The sequence below is a fragment of the Orcinus orca genome, chromosome 3, assembly GCF_937001465.1.
Source record: "Orcinus orca chromosome 3, mOrcOrc1.1, whole genome shotgun sequence".
Taxonomy (NCBI): Eukaryota; Metazoa; Chordata; class Mammalia; order Artiodactyla; family Delphinidae; genus Orcinus; species Orcinus orca.
Genome location: NC_064561.1, coordinates 177,334,598 through 177,353,299, shown reverse-complemented (window position 1 = coordinate 177,353,299; position 18,702 = coordinate 177,334,598). Strand labels below are relative to the sequence as shown.

Below are 18,702 nucleotides of genomic sequence, written 5' to 3'. Positions count from 1 at the left end.
CTAAGTTCCTAAGCAAAAATCCCAGCATTCCAGAAAACAACGTGAAGATTGAAGATGAAAAGCCAAACGCACATAAAGCTTGAGGTGATGAACAAAGCATCTGGTAAAGGCAGCGGTCTGTACGGGGCCCTTCTGAGCGTGCTCTGGGGAGCGGCCACCTGCCCCTCCCCTCCAGGCAGATGGTGGCTGGTGTCAGGAGCTGGTCCACAGGGCCAGATCTCCCCAGATATCTTTACACTTAAGATGGGGTCAGGATTCACATTTTGAAAAGTGTTTTGTTTTTAAGACAGGTCTGTTGTTTGTTCAATATCCCCATCCAAACTTTGAACATTATTTGACATTATGATGTATAAATGCTGAAAGCAGCGTTAGAAAAGTGATGAGGTGGCCCAACTCTTAGGGTTTTTTTCTTTTCGGAAAGGTGTCCCTTCACCTCGAGGTTTGCCCGCACTGGCCAGTGTTATGGAATCTGTGCTGCACCCCAGTCAAATTCTGTTTGCAAGAAGTGCCTGAATCAAGTAGCATTCCATAGGGACAACATCAGTGCAAATAGTTGTGGCTTTAGAAGGTTAGAGATCTTACACAAACATGCATGATACAACAAACGTACGGGGAGAAAAAAACACATTTAAAATCTTCACAGTTGTAACTACACAACAATATTGTATCTGAAAAAGCAAAATGGATGTTTTGCCTTACTTCCCACATCAGTATACACGGCCAATCAGACAGTTTCCTGCATCACAGTTGGGTTGAGGATGTATCAAAGGATGACATACATAATGCCACCATTGCGTGTAAGAGTCCTGTCCTCAAAGAATTCACCCTTTGGCTTTCTCCAAATCAGAAATCATCTCTTTAATAACCAACTAATTCATTTCTATACAAATAATGCCACATATTGATCAAGATCACTTAGTAAAAAAATCTCTTTGATAATTATCTCACCTACATTTAGAAAAGACAAGTACCAAACGTCACCATTTCCCTTCTTTAAATTTCTGGCTGTCTTAGGGTCAGAGTAGGAACCCCTGGAGACCAGCCCCAGCAATGGCCGAGGCTTCAAGGACAGTGTGTCCTCACGTGGGGACACAGGACCTCACATCTGGGTCATTTCATGACACAATCATCTGGCTCTGAGACCAGCAGAGGTAAACCCTACTTCCCTGAGCAGAAGAGACACTTCTGACAGTCGTATCCAAAGAGCAAGATGCACAAGGAAAAGACATACCCTTCCTGCTTGGAGCCTTCCCACACAGATCTGCGCCGAGACCCTTCTCTCCATGAGACAGTCATCACTGTGAAATGCGATGGTTTAGAAATATTAGACACAGCTGAGAGCTACAGAAAAGGGAGGCGGAAATTGGGGATTTCACTTCTCAAAGCGTTGACTAATCCTAACAACATATGGGAAGAAAAAACCCAATTGTTTTCCATCTCGTCTTCCTGCAGCTCATCCTTTGGTGAGTATTTAAATCTGGTAGGAATTGCTGACCCTGGAACAAATATATTGTCTCAGTAACTGACTCAAAGCTTGTGTAAAAAACTCTTTCTATTCCTCTGTTCCCACACCAGACAATAAGATACGTTCTGAGCTGCCAGGAGGCATGGGAGCAGAGAGAAAGAAAGAGCAAAAAATGACTTTATTCAAGCAAACAAGTTGCCTAAAACTAAGCGACTGCTCAAAATGAGCAACTTCTAAGATCGGCTTTCTAAGGACACCAACGTCCCCGAGTGGGGACTACTTTCTTCTTTCTGCCGCCATGTGCCTAGTTTTCAAAGGACAGACTCACTTTTCATGCAGGCAGTTTTGAAGCTCTTGCACAAGTGGTTAATTTGCATGGGCAGTTGGCCTCTCAGCTTTCATTTTGACAGCTAAATTGATCCGTCCTTTGTAGACTAGAATATCATTACCCAGAAAGAGAAGGCTGTCGGAGGCTTTTTGAAAAATCTGGTCTCTCAATTCCTACTTGTTCGGAACAACACACTCAACAAGACTACCCTGTAAGCAGTAGCTTGCCCACACAAAAGAGATTCAAGATTCAACTTGGGCTCGAAATTCAAGATTTAATTCTAAGATCAAGATTGAACTCAAAAAGTTACTTAACTACTGTTGCTACTTCTGTTAAAGCAAACAGGACGGGCTTGGGTTCTTAAATCAGCCCTTTGGTCATTACATAGGAAGAAGGAAATGCCTGCCACAGATTAAAGTCACAACTGACACCAAAACCTTCTCAGGATGAAGCTGAGCTAAGGCAGACAAAGGTCTCATGCAAGAGCATGAAGGAGAAGACGGTTTTTACCCCTGGAAAGATGGCAGACTGTGAAATTCACAATGAACTGTTACTGAAACGGCAATGGGGTAAATCACTCAGAAAAAATATTTTCCTAAAAAAAGAACAGATAGAAGAAGTCTTTTGGAACTTTCCAGCTACAAAGGATGCTCTCTCTCCAATTCAGTAGAGAGAAACATAAAGACATTCTCCTTTAACTCAGTAAGCACAAACAGATTAGTACAAACCCATACGAGCCAATCCAATATGCATGCTGGGCTGTGTCAGCTCTGGGTTCTCCACGTCTTCATTTATTTTATGTGCTCAGACTCTAATGCTGCTGTTTTACATGGGATACAGCAACCTGGGCCAAGCAAATCGTGTTTTGATTTAACAGTGAAACTATGCCCTTGTTTTTTGGCTTAAATCCAGCAAATGCACTGAAATCATTTCAGAACATTCATATCTCCAAAGGCATGAAGAATAATGGACATTTAGTAGCTATATGAATTTACATTCCCACCAACAGTGCAAGAGTGTTCCCTTTTCTCCACACCCTCTCCAGCATTTATTGTTTCTAGATTTTTTGATGATGGCCATTCTGACCAGTGTGAGATGATATCTCATTGTAGTTTCGATTTGCATTTCTCTAATGATTAATGATGTTGAGCATTCTTTCATGTGTTTGTTGGCAATCTGTATATCTTCTTTGGAGAAATGTCTCTTTAGGTCTTCTGCCAATTTTTGGATTGGGTTGTTTGTTTTTTTGTTATTGAGCTGCATGAGCTGCTTGTAAATTTTGGAAATTAATCCTCTGTCAGTTGCTTCATTTGCAAATATTTTCTCCCATTCTGAGGGTTGTCTTTTCGTCTTGTTTATGGTTTCCTTTGCTGTGCAAAAGCTTTTAAGTTTCATTAGGTCCCATTTGTTTATTTTTGTTTTTATTTCCATTTCTCTAGGAGGTGGGTCAAAAAGGATCTTGCTGTGATTCATGTCATAGAGTGTTCTGCCTGTGTTTTCCTCTAAGAGTTTGATAGTGTCTGGCCTTACATTTAGGTCTTTAATCCATTTTGAGTTTATTTTTGTGTATGGTGTTAGGGAGTGTTCAAATTTCATTCTTTTACATGTATCTGTCCAGTTTTCCCTGCACCACTTATTGAAGAGGCTGTCTTTTCTACATTGTATGTTCTTGCCTCCTTTGTTGTAAATTAGGTGACCATATGTGCATGGGTTTATCCCTGGGCTTTCTATCCTGTTCCATTGATCTATATTTCTGTTTTTGTTCCAGTACCATACTGTCTTGATTACTGTAGCTTTGTAGTATAGTCTGAAGTCAGGGAGCCTGATTCCTCCAGCTCCATTTTTCAGGAGAACAGTATGGAGTTTCCTTAAAAAAGTAAAAATAGAACTACCATACAACCCAGCAATCCCACTACTGGGCATATACCCTGAGAAAACCATAATTCAAAAAGAGTCATGTACCAAAATGTTCATTGCAGCTCTATTTACAATAGCCAGGACATGGAAGCAACCACATATATATAATGGAATATTAGTCAGCCATAAAAGGAAAAGAAATTGAGTTATTTGTAGTGAGGTGGATGGACCTAGAGTCTCTCATACAGAATGAAGTAAGTCAGAAAGAGAAAAACAAATACAGTATGCTAACACATATATATGGAATCTAAGAAAAAAAAGGTCATGAAGAACCTAGGGGTAAGACAGGAATAAAGACACAGACCTACTAGAGAACAGACTTGAGGATATGGGGAGGGGGAAGGGTAAGCTGTGACAAAGCAAGAGAGAGGCATGGACATATATACACTATCAAACATAAAATAGATAGCTAGTGGGAAGCAGCTGCATAGCACAGGGATATCAGCTCGGTGCTTTGTGACCACCTAGAGGGCTGGGATAGGGAGGGTGGGCGGGAGGGAGATGCAAGAGGGAAGAGATATGGGAACATATGTATATGTATAACTGATTCACTCTGTTATAAAGCAGAAAGTAACACACCACTGTAAAGCAATTATACTCCAATAAAGACGTTAAAAAAAAAAAGAATAATGGACATTTAAAACCTGCTGAAATCAGTCCCAATGACCTGTCGGGTCTTCCATTGTCAAAGGTGGGCTCCAAGACTAAGGAAGAAGACAACTCCTTTCTTCATTACTGCGAGAGGCCAAGTTGCTCAGAGATGCATTTGTTTCATGGTTTTGAGGCTACAGCAGGATTAACACTATATGAACCCCTGGGTGTGTTGCATAACCCAAAATCTACTTGTGTTCTATTTGCCAGCCTCTCAATATAAATTACTGATAAAAATAAGAAATAGGCTACTCTGTATTGAACCAGATGGTGTCTAACTTTCCTATAAACATGGCTGTGTTTAGAGTGTTTACACATGTAGGGGACTAGAAAGATTTTCATTTCTTTACATTTGGCAATGAGTCATGTCACCCGTTTCAGCACAAACTGTACTGAAACTTCTTCCCCAGGAAGAACCAGCATAGCTTCACTAATGTTTAAAAACAACCATGTCAGCTGCCTTAGATTAGTCATGAAGCCGTTCTTCACATCCTGCAGCCTCCAGCAAGGACAAGATCTGATCAAATCGGACTCACTAAATGGAACCAGAAGGCCGGGCGCGTCCTGATGCAAACCTGCTGTAGAAGAGACACTCTTTTTTGTATGAATCAAAGATGCTTTCTCCATTTTCTTTGCAACACACACCCTTAAACATGTCAGCCCACGACCCTGACTTAAATGCGTCCCCCCTACCTGCGTCTCTCTCCCCATCCTTGATTAGTGACACCGTGGACCAAAATATCTGACCTGGGACAGGAGTGTTGAATAATGGGGAAACTTCTGAGCTTACTGACTATTAAATGAGCCACAGTCAATTGCTAACCACCACATTCAATACAAGCCCTGCTCCACTGGACTAAGTGGAAAGGAAACAAGACTGGTTTGAAAGACAGACGGCATTTTACAAAATTGTGTTCCGTTATTTTCCATTGACAAGCTCTACCAGTAAATGTGACAACACAGGGAGAGTGATCCAGGTCATGTCTGACCCATACAAACCCCCAGGGACTGTTTTTCCTGTCCCTTCTCCCTGCCTCCAACACGGGGTGGGTTTGGGTTTCCTTTTCATAAACCGTCAAGAAGACAAATCCCTCCTCTTTGGGATGGACAGGATGAAACTGACCACTGCCATTGCTTTGTTTTTTTTTTTTCTTTTGATTTTACAAGCTACTGAGAAAGTAACTCCCCTCTTTGTGGTACATACGAAGTTTATTTATGAATCTGAATCAAGAACTCTGTATTTCTTGCCCTTTTGGATTATATCTTGTTGGCTCAACCTCGTCACTCAAGCCAATCATCCTAAGAGCCGTTCCTGCATCCCAGCTGGTTCTCTGAAATCCACGTGTCCCCTGTGTTCCCATGCAATGCAGTCACCCCTCCTCTGTTTCCAGGATACCCAGTGCCTGCCTCTGGTTATATCACATCACCCTCTGTTGTTTATTTGTCTGCTTCCCCCATCAAGGGCACTCATCCTGTCCTATTCAACTTTGAGTCCCCAAGCCCAGGCTTAGGCAGACGGGCAAACATCCGATAAGGTTTCCTTCATTTTACTTCCAGGCGTGTGCAGATGATAATGGACCCACGGACCCAGGGGGAATAATTCTAAAGTCAGCTTCTTGAGATACTCTTCCAACTTGGCATCACATCATCCAATCTGACAGCAATCAAAATCACCCAGAAAAAACAGAGCACACCAAACCTAGGTGGGATCGAGATGCTGCCTGACCCTCCTCCAGGTCTAGAAGATGCCAGGCGCTCAGCAGGTGCCCGGGTAGGAGATGGTGGGTGGCGGCTGTGTGGGAGAGAAAGTCCTGAGGAAAGGAAGTCACACCTTCCTGGACCAGAGGCTTGAGGCTTGCCTTGATCCCATCTCTGCTCAAAATAAAATTCTCCTTTCGCCTCTCTTTAGGATTTCAAGTCTCAGAGGCAGCTTTCTGATGTTACTCCTACAGGTTTGGGTCTGCTTTTCTACATCCTGTTTATGCTCTTGTAAGATCCAAACTTATCCCAGACTCTCCTGTGCAAAGAAGCCAAAATCGCTCTCTTCTTATCTATGAAGCCGACTGACATATACAAGGGTCCTTCTGCAGACTCCCTGGGGGAGCTGCCTCCACTCCCCCCAAAACCTCTCTAGGTGCTCAGAGATGTCCCCATGGAGAGATGGCCACTCACACGAACAGAGTCAGGACAGGAGAACAAGGCCAACCCAGTGGCCAACAGTGACCAGTCAGGAAAATGCCTTTCCTTAGTGATATACACATTTTGTTTTGTAAATCGAATGCTTATACTGATAATTCCCTTAGTAAACCCATTTTTCACAGCTACCAGGTGAATTGCTAAGTAAAAATTACTCTAAATTCTGAACTAATAGTGTTCATTTGAACTGGAGTGTTTCCTACATAGCAATTCTGTAGCGATTGATTAAAACAAAATCCACAGTGTTTTGTCCTTGGGCTTCCGTTCTCTCTATAATCACGGGTTTCAGGCCCCTTCACCCACACAGTGTCCTGAACATACTTGACCCTCAGCTGATGGCCTGCTCACCCTATGTCCCTTCTCCCCAGTTAACTGCAGAATAAGGAAGTATAAAGCAGCTCCCTTTCACCCTCTAGTTTTCCACGTCACACATAGCTTTAGAAAACATGAACGTGCTCTGGACAACGTGAACATGAAATTATGACGTGCTTTACCCAGTTATAAACTTAAAAGCATTTTAGATAATTCAGTAGCAGAAAATCAATCTGTGCTTAGGGACATTTTATGCTTGACTTTAAAATGTGCATTTTAATCTCAATGTTATGTTTTTTGACTCCGTTCATACTTAGGCCTACAAAAGTGATGCTATTCCATGAGGGTAATGAGCCTAACAATTGAATCCAGCTTTAAAGAAAGGTCTATATGACTCTAGTGAGGAGGACAAAACAGTGATACAGAAAATAAAGTCAAGTGACAGCAGGACACAGACTTGTCCTTGCTTTGGGAGTTTGTTTTTCAAACTATATACTCATGTTAAAATAAGACATTCTTGGGCTTCCCTGGTGGTGCAGTGGTTGAGAGTCCGCCTGCCGATGCAGGGGACACAGGTTTGTGTCCCGGTCCGGGAAGGTCCCACATGCCACGGAGCGGCTGGGCCCGTGAGCCATGTCTGCTGGGCCTGCGCGTCCGGAGCCTGTGCTCCACAACGGGAGAGGCCACAACAGTGAGAGGCCCGCATGCCGCAAAAAATAAATAAATAAATAAGACATTCTTGTCACATCAGGTTTCTCATCCACGTCCCCTCTCTTGGACCAGCAGACAGCTAGCGTCTCAGCACAGTGTTAGTGCAAAATCTGTCTCTCCTCACACATTTCACCAGAGGAACTACCATCTAATTATGGACCATCCCATCAATGCAGCTGTCACCGTGCACATCAGGGAAATTAAACCATAAACAGAACCCCTCATTCACATGGAAAGCTGATAGCAATGTGGGAAGATGTGATAAGACCCGTTATTATTCTTGGAACAAAACATCTCGCCTTGTTGGCCATTTACATGGTCGTGTGCTTCAGGTTGCCCTGGGGCAGGGCTATGCATTATTTACTGACAATTTCTCAAGTGATGCTGCCTTTCCAAATATTGTAAAAGAAGCTGTAAATCAGAAGAGTAGCATGAAATTTTGGTTACAGCTGCTTGTCTCAAAGACTCCTAAGGTAAACCACCAAACCATAGCTTGATGTAATAGCATGGTCTTTACCCACATTCCTTGACAAACTCCTTACCCCCAGCACACTAGGTCTCTCCTAATTGTATATTCTGGGGGTAGGGGGCAGACGCAGGGTCTTTCAACAGAAGCTAAAAAGATGCAAATTGATCATAACCACCCTGAGATGAGAAAGACCCAGCTTTCATGATTTCCCTCTGCTGTGAACCTTGGGAGAGGTCAACCTCCCCATCGTCATCTTCTTCTCTTGGCCATGGATGGCAGACGGGAACTCCACTTTGCAGACAAGGCACCTGACAAAGTGTGGACACCAAGTAACAGTTTTGGTTCTATCTGAACCATACAGTAGTAGGAAAAAAGTAATCATCATGGTGGAAATCTGAATAACTGAAAGGTTTTAGCCCTACACCTAGTCCATCTGCCATCAAAGGACAAACTGTCAATAGAAACAGACTCTTCCCCTCGTTCCCCTGCTTCACCTTTCCCACCAGCATCTTTTCCTTTTGTCAGTCCTACAGCCCACACCACAGGCCCTACAGTGCTCCTTATGGCTACAGCAGACCTTTAAAGAAAGGAAGGGCAGAGAACTTACAACGACACGAGCTCTCCTCCCTCAAGGACATTCACTTTGGGAACTGTCACTGCTCAGAAGACATCTTCATCCCTGCTGAAATCACCAGAGGCAGACCCCTTCTCCTCGATTTCAATCTGCTTTGACAGACACACAGTGATCGAGGAACCGCAGGCTTCCCAAAGCAAGATGCTGTGCAGGAATTTCAGAGCTGGCCTTGGCTCGTCAGCAGACGTCGGCAGCTCGGGGAGAAAGCTCTGTTGCAACTCAGCCAGGGTGCCAGCCCACGTGCCAATACATGATCTCACAAGAAGAAAAGCATCCCCGCCCAGATTATTCCAGCCCGGCCCCCGATGGCTCCCACCAGGGCACGGAGGCCAGCACTGTGTTTCAGAAGGAAGTTTCACAGCCCTGTTAAAAGAAGAATCATGGTGGGCTCCCACAAACAAGGCCACATCTTTAACCCGGAGCAAATGAAACTTTCTTTTACCTTCCAGCCACACTCTCCCTAGGCAAAATTTAAAAAGAGAAACTAGAGATGCAAAGTAACCATTGTCGCCACTTGCTTGGTAGATGTGCCTAGTTTCCTCACCCAGCTTGTTATTCAAGGTGCTATTTATTACAAAAGCTCTAAAATCATTGTTCTCCTCCAGGTCAAAGCAGAAGCACTGATGTCCAGAGATAAAGAGGCCACACAAGGACAGGCAGGAAAGTGTCCAAAGAGGTCCAATTCCATCAGGAAGAAGGAATGTCTGAGAGCTGCTTCAAAGGCTGGGAAGTTTTCCACCAGTGACACTGCAAATACCAAGGACACAGGGATTGACAGAAAATCCTGCTTCCTTACCAGGAGCTTAAACATCTACTTTGCACCTATGGGATTGAGAATACAAACGGAGTTGGACAACTCCAAACATTACTTCTTTCAAATGGTAACTGATATTCATGAGAGAAAAAGAAAATACAGTCAATCCTCATTATTCACGGATTCCACATTTACAGATTCCATATTTGTGAATTCGCCTACTGGCTAAAACTTATTTTTTACCACAAAATGTGCTGCTGGCTGTAAGTGCAAAGGTAAGGGATCAACTATATAATAAATAAGGTGTCTTTATCAGAAATATGCATTAAAATGAGGTTCTTTATTCGTAGGTTGATGAAGATGTTGGGACCAGAAGCTCACAGGAACCTAGCCCCGTATGTCCCCTAGGAGCGATGATTCAGCACTAGCTAATTCAGGGTTCACGATGAACTTACAGGGCATGAGTACTATGAGTCCTCTGTAAGGACAGACTGGAAATAGTGAAGGTCATGAACAACAGACAGAATACCATAACCATGTCCCAGCTCTACATGGGAATGTCAGATGCTGGCTGACGTAAGATGATGTGAAGGTGGGCGGCAGGATTGTGTGAGTGGAGTGTATGTCACACAGAGGAGGGGCTGCCTCGATGGACAGAGATGAAGGGTCAGGCAATGGAAACTCCAAAGACACAAGCTACCTGACTGTTCCTGAGAAGAAAACGATTGGCCCTCTGCCTTCTCAGGAGTCCAGAACTCATCACGCTAGGAGCGAACTGTGGGAGCCCCTGGTGCCTGGCTGTCTGGCATTAACCTTTCTAGAGTGACAGTCAGACCCCTCAGAAACAGACATCAGGATGATTCTGGGCATCAGGGATGACAGGCCAGTGGCCAAGGTCACTTGCTTGCCGACTGGGGGCTCTGGCTTTGGCTGGCAGGACTCTTTAGTGCCCTCATTGTATGATGTGAACCAGATCCTTGGGTTCTGCAGCAGATGATGATCCTTGCTCCCTCGATTTAAAGGCTGATGACAGTCTAAAGAGTTGATTGTGTCTCATTACACTTGAGATAATAGATGCCTGACAACCGAGGCTATTAACTTGAAGTTCCAAACACATCACACTGGCCCTCTGGCATATTCCCATCAGTCACATGTCAAATAGGAAAGTGTTTTCTTGCTACACAGCGTATAAAGGAGAAAACGTCAAACTGGTACAGACCGGCGAGTACTGCTTTTTTTTCCTAGTCCATGAAAGTCTTAATTCAATTGAGTCACTACACTACAAAGTACACTGAGACCTTTAACATTAAAAAACAAAATAGGCAAAGCAATCCATAAAGGCCATAAAATAAAAAGGCCCAAAGCCTTTACTTTCTTGTTTCCTTATGGTTTTACAGGCTTTTTCCTCTAGAAAATCCTCCCCTTTATTACAATATTAAGAATTATAATTAATACCTTTTGGAATGGAACTGACTTCCTTGTAAACTAGATTCCTCCTTTTATAATGAAGAAAAGGAAAGAAAACTGAGCACCTTCCCCCCACCTCCACCTATACACAGGGAGTTGTCCAAAGACAGAGAGTGAAAAGAACAGAAATGGCTCACATGTGCCCTCAGACTGAGAAAACATACTGAAAAAGCAATGCACAAACAATTTCCCAAGTTCAGAAAGAGTACTTTCAGCCATGATCACAAAAATAGAAGCCGGTAGGCTCCACAAACACATTCATAGAGAAAATCCGAATCATCTATAAACGATAAATCAAACCCAAGAATGATAGCTATGAGTCAGGTACCTGCATTTTTATTTCACCAGCATCAGACAGGGCTGTATCTTGCCTACACCTGAAGCTGTGATTATTGCAGACTAACCACACCTCTCAAGGAGTTCCCTGGTTAGTTAGCAGACCAGGGGCTTAGCTCTCGAGACCAGGAGGTAATGTGCCTACATGAACAGGCCAGGACAGGAAACGGGTTTCAGACTGGGATCGAGCAATCCTGTAATAAGAAATCGTGAGAACTTTGTTTTTAACGACTATTCCATCTGGCTTTTCAGCCAAAGCTGGCTCTAAAAAGTCCCTGCTCTCTCCGAATACTAGATGCTAAAAATAAGGACGTGTGTATACGTTAACTGAGAGTTTTGGAGAGATCTAGTGGCAGCATGAAAGGACGGCTTAAGCACCACTAAAATTTTGAGCTGAAAAGCAGAGAAACGGTTGGAATTTGACTAAAACTTTCAGAAGACCCTTCCAGGAAGTGTGAGTCAGCAGGGTACACGTTATCTGGAGAGCCTCAGAGGCACAAAGCACAGAGAGAAGAACGTGCTCAAAAAGAGTTTGAGGATGACCAGAGAAGGCGCTTAGAAAGAGTCAAGTCTCCACCTGCCAATTACAGCAGAAGTCAGCTCTTTGTTTCCAAGAAGCCCGCAGGTACGGGACTTAGATTGGGGCATAAATTCTAATTAAAGTAAATCCTTCTAGGTTCCCTGCAGAATTTCTACTCACCAGCTTCATCTTTCAGCAGGGTTTGAATTCCTTGTAACCGAGCTCAACAAAGAGCTGCTCTGTCCCCAGCTGGGCCAGGGAGGGACATACGTGTCATGGTCACACTGTGCCTTCCTGGGCAGTTTAATCTCTCTTCAACAACCCACTGCAAATAATTGCTGCTATAAAGACAAGCGTCAGGAATCTGAGTGCAGGTGAGAATCAGGATTTGCCTGGGGAAGAAGAGGGGGTAATTGAAAGCAGAGAACAAAACATCAGAAAAGGAGAAAATGAAAAACCCTGACTTTCAACGGAACTCAAGGAGAACACAGAGAGGGGAGAAGAAAAGAGGACCATTTCTGGTGAGTGGGCAGAGCCCCATTAGGGGCACCTGTGACTTTGGGTGCTAACAGAAAGCAGATGTGTCCGTGGCCTTGGCCTCCTGTCCCTTCAACCCAGTCCTAAAGCTCCAATCAGTACCCCAAACCACAAAAGGGCTGGAGGAGACAAGGGAGGACTAAGTGGGTCCAGCTGCAATAACAAAACAGAAGGGTCCAACCGCGAAAGCTTTTAAAAATAAACGGTGTGATTCCAAGCGAGGGGAAACCCAGCTCTGGGGAGCTTCAAGCAGCCCTGGACCTCACCAGACCTCATTTTAAAAACCATTTAGAACTGCCTTTCAATGAGGTGTTTAAATGACCACAGAGGGGCCTGCCTCACCAAAAGAGAATAGGATCAAACAGGGAAATCCTCAGAAGAACTCTACTCAGACTGCTCTACAAAGAGACTCAACTGGCCTTTCCTCTCCCCATGGAAACTTCCTTAGTCTTGAACAGGCCTCAAAGCCCCCAGGGCTTAATACTGTTACCCCCTAAATTTTCTGAATCAATCCTAACAAATCAGCCCAACCATGTACCTATTTCAGAGCTTTTGGGAAATAATTGGTCTCCCTGTTTCTGCTAAAAACCTGCTGCTTCTAAGTTCAACTCCTGAAAGTATATGGCCCAGAACTTTCCAAGTTACTTTATAAAGTAACAGAACATGTCACCCACCCATAATGGCTGTGCCTGAATGAATCCACAACTCCTTCTTCTCTAAGAAAAGTTGGAAAAAGGCTCCCAGAACACTAGAAATGGCACCATGACCCAAGTTAAAATCCTGTTACTACTTTCTACCTGGGTAGCATGGACATGGTTTTTTGTGGATTTTTTATTTTGTTTGATTACCTTTCTTAAGTTGTTTCCTACGTAAAAACAGGGAAATAACAGCAATCAGGTTAAAAGAAAGTTATGAGCTTCCAAAACTATGCATGCCAAGTTCCTAGCTCAAAGTTGGTACTCAATAATTCTATAACAAATGGAATTGTTCCTTAGACCAAAAAAGGGACGGCCTAGAGGGCCAGGGTTAACTTATTCTATGAGCCTGTGTCCACAGATTTACCTTGGTGGGTTTCATTGTTTAATCTATAAAATGAAGTTGGTATGTTTAGATAATTTTCTTTAATGCCAGTTTCAGGTCTAGAAAATCTACTTGTCTGGGAATTTGGTTTCTTCCTCTGTATTGTGCAACTGCAAAGACTCATTCTATGCCTATCATGACATTTTTTTTCTCCTAGCAACTTTTCCAGAATAAAAAACTAAGAAACATCAATTTGATGCCCTCTAATACATAAGGACCATGTTCTGAAAGGGTCACAGGACAAGTTTTTGATATGAAGTACAAAAGGAAAAGGAAACTTATTCTCTAAAAATCAGCTCCTCTCCTTTCATATGAGAATGGGGCAGAGCAGTTATGCCTTACCATGTGGAAAGGTCCAGAGAGCTGATGACAAATGGGTCCCATTTTTTTTCCCTAGTGATAATAGTTTTGTTCTAAATCTTCAAGTGGGTTACCTTCTAAAAATTGATCAGACCAGTCTTTTGTTCTTTCTCAATGATTCAGGATAACGTAGAAAGTATAAACCTGAGGTAACTGCTTGAAACTAAGGGGACCATTTGGCAATGAGGCACTTTCCTCAGATGTTCAGCTGCTCCACTGTGTAAGCACATCAGTAATAAAGCAGGTAATGAAATATGGACGCAGGCACCCATCCACGTGTGGTCCAGCATGTAGGTTCAGGCAGCTAATGGTCAGATCGCGCATCAAACTATAGAAGGTGGCTGCAAACTGTTCTGGGGCTGCATGATGAGTCCATTAGCTGAAGCTCCGGGATGGACCAGGGAAAGTGTCCGCAAATGGCTGGTTGTCCATATGTAAAAGTCAAATTTTCTATGAAATATATTACAAGAAGTTTTGGATTGCCATGGATGGCAGTGCCAACTTCATGGAACATGTCTGAGCATCACTACCTGGGGGACCCAATGACAGCTAACAGGCAGGTGTGAGAAGCCAAGAGGCTCAGCCAGGGAGTCCCAAAGGGGTACACATTTTATAATCAAATTTGCATCAACAGTGACATCCTTTAAAACCATCACATGCTACTATCAGCTTCAGTCAGGAGAAGATAAGCTATGTTGGATGAAAACCGATTCAGGTAGGCTTAGAAGACTAAGCTCTTGATTTCATCCATTTTCACAAGATAAAATATGGACCAGGAAGATTTTTAATCAATGCTGGTAGCAATAATTAAATACAGTGCATTTTATATATTATAAGGTTAATATCTAATTTTTTAATTTCCCATAATTACATTGTTTTCTTTAAAAACTGGAAATGTCTTCCAGAAAGCTATTGATGGGTCATGTTTCAGGAAGACTCCAAGACAGCTCCCAGGATACCTGCCTTGCAAGATCCCCCTACTTGAAGGTAGGTGGGACCTGTGACTTGCTTCCTCCAACAGAACACAGCAAAGGTGACAAGCTATGAATGATTACATGACTCTGTTATATCAGAGTGCAGCACCTGCCTTGCTGGAGTCTCCTTCTCCCTAGCTGGCTCTGAGGAAGCAAACAGCCAAGCTGGAGAAGTTCACGTGACGAGGAGCTGTGGGCAGCCTCTAGTTGCTGAAGGAAGCCCCTGGCAAGAAGTGAAGCCCTCAGTCCTACAACCACTAGGAAATGAACCAAAAAGTAGATCCTTCCCTGTCAAGCCTTCAGATGAAACCTCAACCCCAGTCAACTGCCTTTGATTGCAGCATTGCTGAGAAGCCAGAGAAGCTGTATCCAGACTCCAGACCCACAGAAACAGTAAGATAATAGATGTGTTCTTTTAAGCCACTAAGTTTGCTGCATTATTTTAATATATTAATAAGATAACTGATACAGCCCATTAGAATGATACAAGCAATTTTATTTAAAATAAGCATATATAGGATACTATTCCATTGAACTGGTCTATCATAAACTATAAATATACATTTCTTAAGTGACTGATTTTAATAAGATTATTTTTAACTACAGTGCAAAATCAAGCATTGTATCAATAAATGGCTGATCCTCATTTTCCACTCACTACTCCACAGTGGTTCTAAAGATAGCAAGGCCTTAACCTAGTAAGAGAAATAAAGTTGCATATGATCAAAACAGCAACATTTGATCATTAGTTACTAACCATGGATAGTTCACTTTTAAATTGACCTGTGATTACTATAAAATGTCACATCTATGGGCTTCCCTGGTGGTGCAGTGGTTGAGAATCTGCCTGCTAATGCAGGGGACACGGGTTCGAGCCCTGGTCTGGGAGGATCCCACATGCCACAGAGCAACTAGGCCCGTGAGCCACAACTACTGAGCCTGTGCGTCTGGAGCCTGTGCTCCGCAGCAAGAGAGGCCGCGATAGTGAGAAGCCCGTGCACCACAATGAAGAGTGGCCCCCACTTGCCACAACTAGAGAAAGCCCTCGCACAGAAACGGAGACCCAACACAGCAAAAATAAATTAATTAATTACTAAACTCCTACCCCCAACATCTTCTTAAAAAAAAATAAATAAATAAAATATCACATCTATTATTGTCAAAGTTTATTTTCAAAATTCTGATAGTTTGTATAAAGTATTCCTGAGAACGCACACTAGGAGATTTTGATTTTGATGTTAACAATAGTATAAATGAAGGATCTGGTTGTCTGAACAGGCATGAGAAAGGTATTGCTAAATTGTTTTATGTAGACTGTTTCATGTTTGGGAGGTATATTTAGACTGCAGGATGTGTTGAAATAAACAGTCAGAATAGAAAACTAAAAACAGAATTACCATATGATCCATCAATTCCACTCCTGGGCATATATCCAGACAAAACTATAATTCAAAAAGATACATGCACCCCACTGTTCATAGCAGCACTATTCACAACAGCCAAGACACGGAAACAACCTAAATGTCCATCTACAGATGAATGGATAAAGAAGATGTGGTACATATATGCAATGGAAGAGTACTCAGCCATAAAAAAGAAGGGAATAATGCCATTTGCAGCAACACGGATGCAACTAGAGATCACCATACTAAGTGAAGTAAGTCAGAGAGAGAAAGACAAATACCAAATAATATCACTTATATGTGGAATCTAAAATATACAAATGAACCTATCTTTGAAACAGAAACAGAATCACACACATAGAGAACAGACTGGTGGTTGCCAAGGGGGAGGGGGTTGGGGGAGGGATGGAGTGGGAGGATGGGGTCAGCAGATGTAAGCTTTTATATATAGAATGGATAAACAACAAGGTCCTACTGTATAGCACAGAGAACTATATTCAATGTCCTATGATAAACCAGAATGGAAAAGAATATTTTTAAAATGTATACATAAATATAAATATAAATATATATATATATACATATAACTGAATCACTTTGCTGTACAGCAGCAATTAACACAACATTGTAAATCAACTATACTTCAATAAAAATTAAATTAAATTAAAAAATAAAAAGATTTGTTTCTTATAGTTATGGAAGCTAGCAGTCTAAAATCAAAGTGTCAGCTGATTCAGTTCCCTGGTGAGGGCTCTCTTTTCGACTTGCAGACAGACGGCCACCTTCTTGCTCAGATGGCACAGAGAGAGAAGCAAACTCTCTGGTGCCTCTTCGCACAAGGGCGCTAATCCCCTCATGAGTGTCCTACCCTTGTGACTTCATCTAATCCTAATTACCTCCCAAAGACCCCATCTGCAAATGCTACCACATTGGGAATAAGGGCATCAATATACAATTTTTGGAGGGACACAGTTGCGTCCATAGCAATAAGCATGAAAGTATTTTTTAAAGCATGTTTATGAGTTAGTTTAAACTCATGATTGGATGTTTAAATACATGCTTTCTGTCTGTATTCTTTTAAAGAGTCTAAAAATGCATGTAATAAAATATAGTATCCTAGATTTCCAAGTAGGAAAATTTTGCTGCTTACTCAAAGCTAAATGTTTTCAATCACATCTTCATTTGGGGAGGAAAAGGGGGAAATGTTTTCCTCATCTTGACATGTTTATCAATTCGAAACAGAACCAAATGTTCCATGTTTACATTTTCTAGCTCCCAGAAATTATGGAATTCCTTAGTTCACAGAATTCATTCTTCTCTTGTCATTGAAAGTGTACAATACAATCAAATGAAAATAAATACTGTATTAAAGCCATGTATTCCTCTACTTATAATAAACTGATAAGCCTTTGTCATTATGTTTTGAAAAATTTTAGATTATCTGTTGCCTTAAGACTTAAATTTGGTTATCTATCATCTATTTTGCTCTTCTTATGGAGAGTAAGCTTCCAATTATTCCCTCTGTTTGCTGTCTTAGACATCCCTAAGCCTTGCTGAACAAGTAGCACAAGGCTTCTCTTTGGAACTAACCCCAAAGATGGCTAAGTAAACCAAATACGTACAGTCTACTGTAATTTACATCATTTGTGGAAATGCTTATTTTCTTAGTCACAGGCTTTGCCGTGCATTAAGCATAGAGATTTCCTAGCACAGAAATGATATTTAAAAGCTCTAGGGCAGAAGACCTAAATAGATGTTTCTCCAAAGAATATTTACAGACAGCCAACAGGCACATGAAAAGATGCTCAACATCACTAATTACTAGAGAAATGCAAACCAAAACTACAATGTATCACCTCACACCAGTCAGAATGGCCATCATCAAAACGTCTACAAATAACAAATGCTGGAGAGGGTGTGGAGAAAAGGGAACCCTCTTACACTGTTGGTGGGACTCTAAGTTGGTACAACCACTATGGAGAACAGTATGGAGGTTCCTTAAAAAACTAAAAATAGAGTTACTATATGAGCCAGCAATCCCACTCCTGGGTATATATCCGGAAAAGATGAAAACTCTAATTCGAAAAGATACACGCACCACAGTATTCACAGCAGCACTATTTACAATAGCCAAGACATGGAAGCAACCTAAATGTCCATCGACAGATGAATGGATAAAGAAGATGTGGTACATATATACAATGGAATATTACTTACTCAGCCTTTAAAAAGAATGAAATAATGCCATTTGCAGCAACATGGATGGACCTAGAAATTATCACATTAAGTGAAGTAAGTCAAAGACAAATATCATAGGCTATCACTTATTTGTGAAATCCTAAAAAATGATATGAATGAACTTACGTACAAAACAGAAATAGATTCACAGACATAGAAAACACACTTATGGTTACCAAAGGGGAAGGGGGGGAGGGAGGGGTAAATGAGGAGCTTCGGATTAACAGATACACACTACTATGTATAAAATAGATAAACAACAAGGTCATACTGTAGAGCACAGGGAACTATACTCAATATCTTGTAATAACCTATAATGGAAAAGAATCTGAAAAAGAATATATATATAT

General features: G+C 42.0%; 1 protein-coding gene across 4 annotated transcripts in view; it reads right to left on the bottom strand.

The window, feature by feature from the left end:
• The window catches only part of SEMA5A (semaphorin 5A), a 477,303-nt gene that overhangs the window by 357,423 nt on the left and 101,178 nt on the right, over positions 1–18,702 (bottom strand). The window contains exons 1-2 of one of the 4 annotated variants that reach the window (XM_033436598.2): positions 8,657–8,892; positions 1,232–1,298 (exon numbers count right to left, since the gene is read on the bottom strand). The exons of 1 other annotated variant lie outside the window; for it this stretch is intronic. The gene's annotated coding sequence lies outside the window, so the exon portion shown is untranslated. Of the gene's footprint in view, positions 1–1,231; positions 1,299–8,656; positions 8,893–18,702 lie in introns of those variants that run through there. 2 more of the 4 variants (XM_049708240.1, XM_033436599.2) reach the window with 2 other exon arrangements.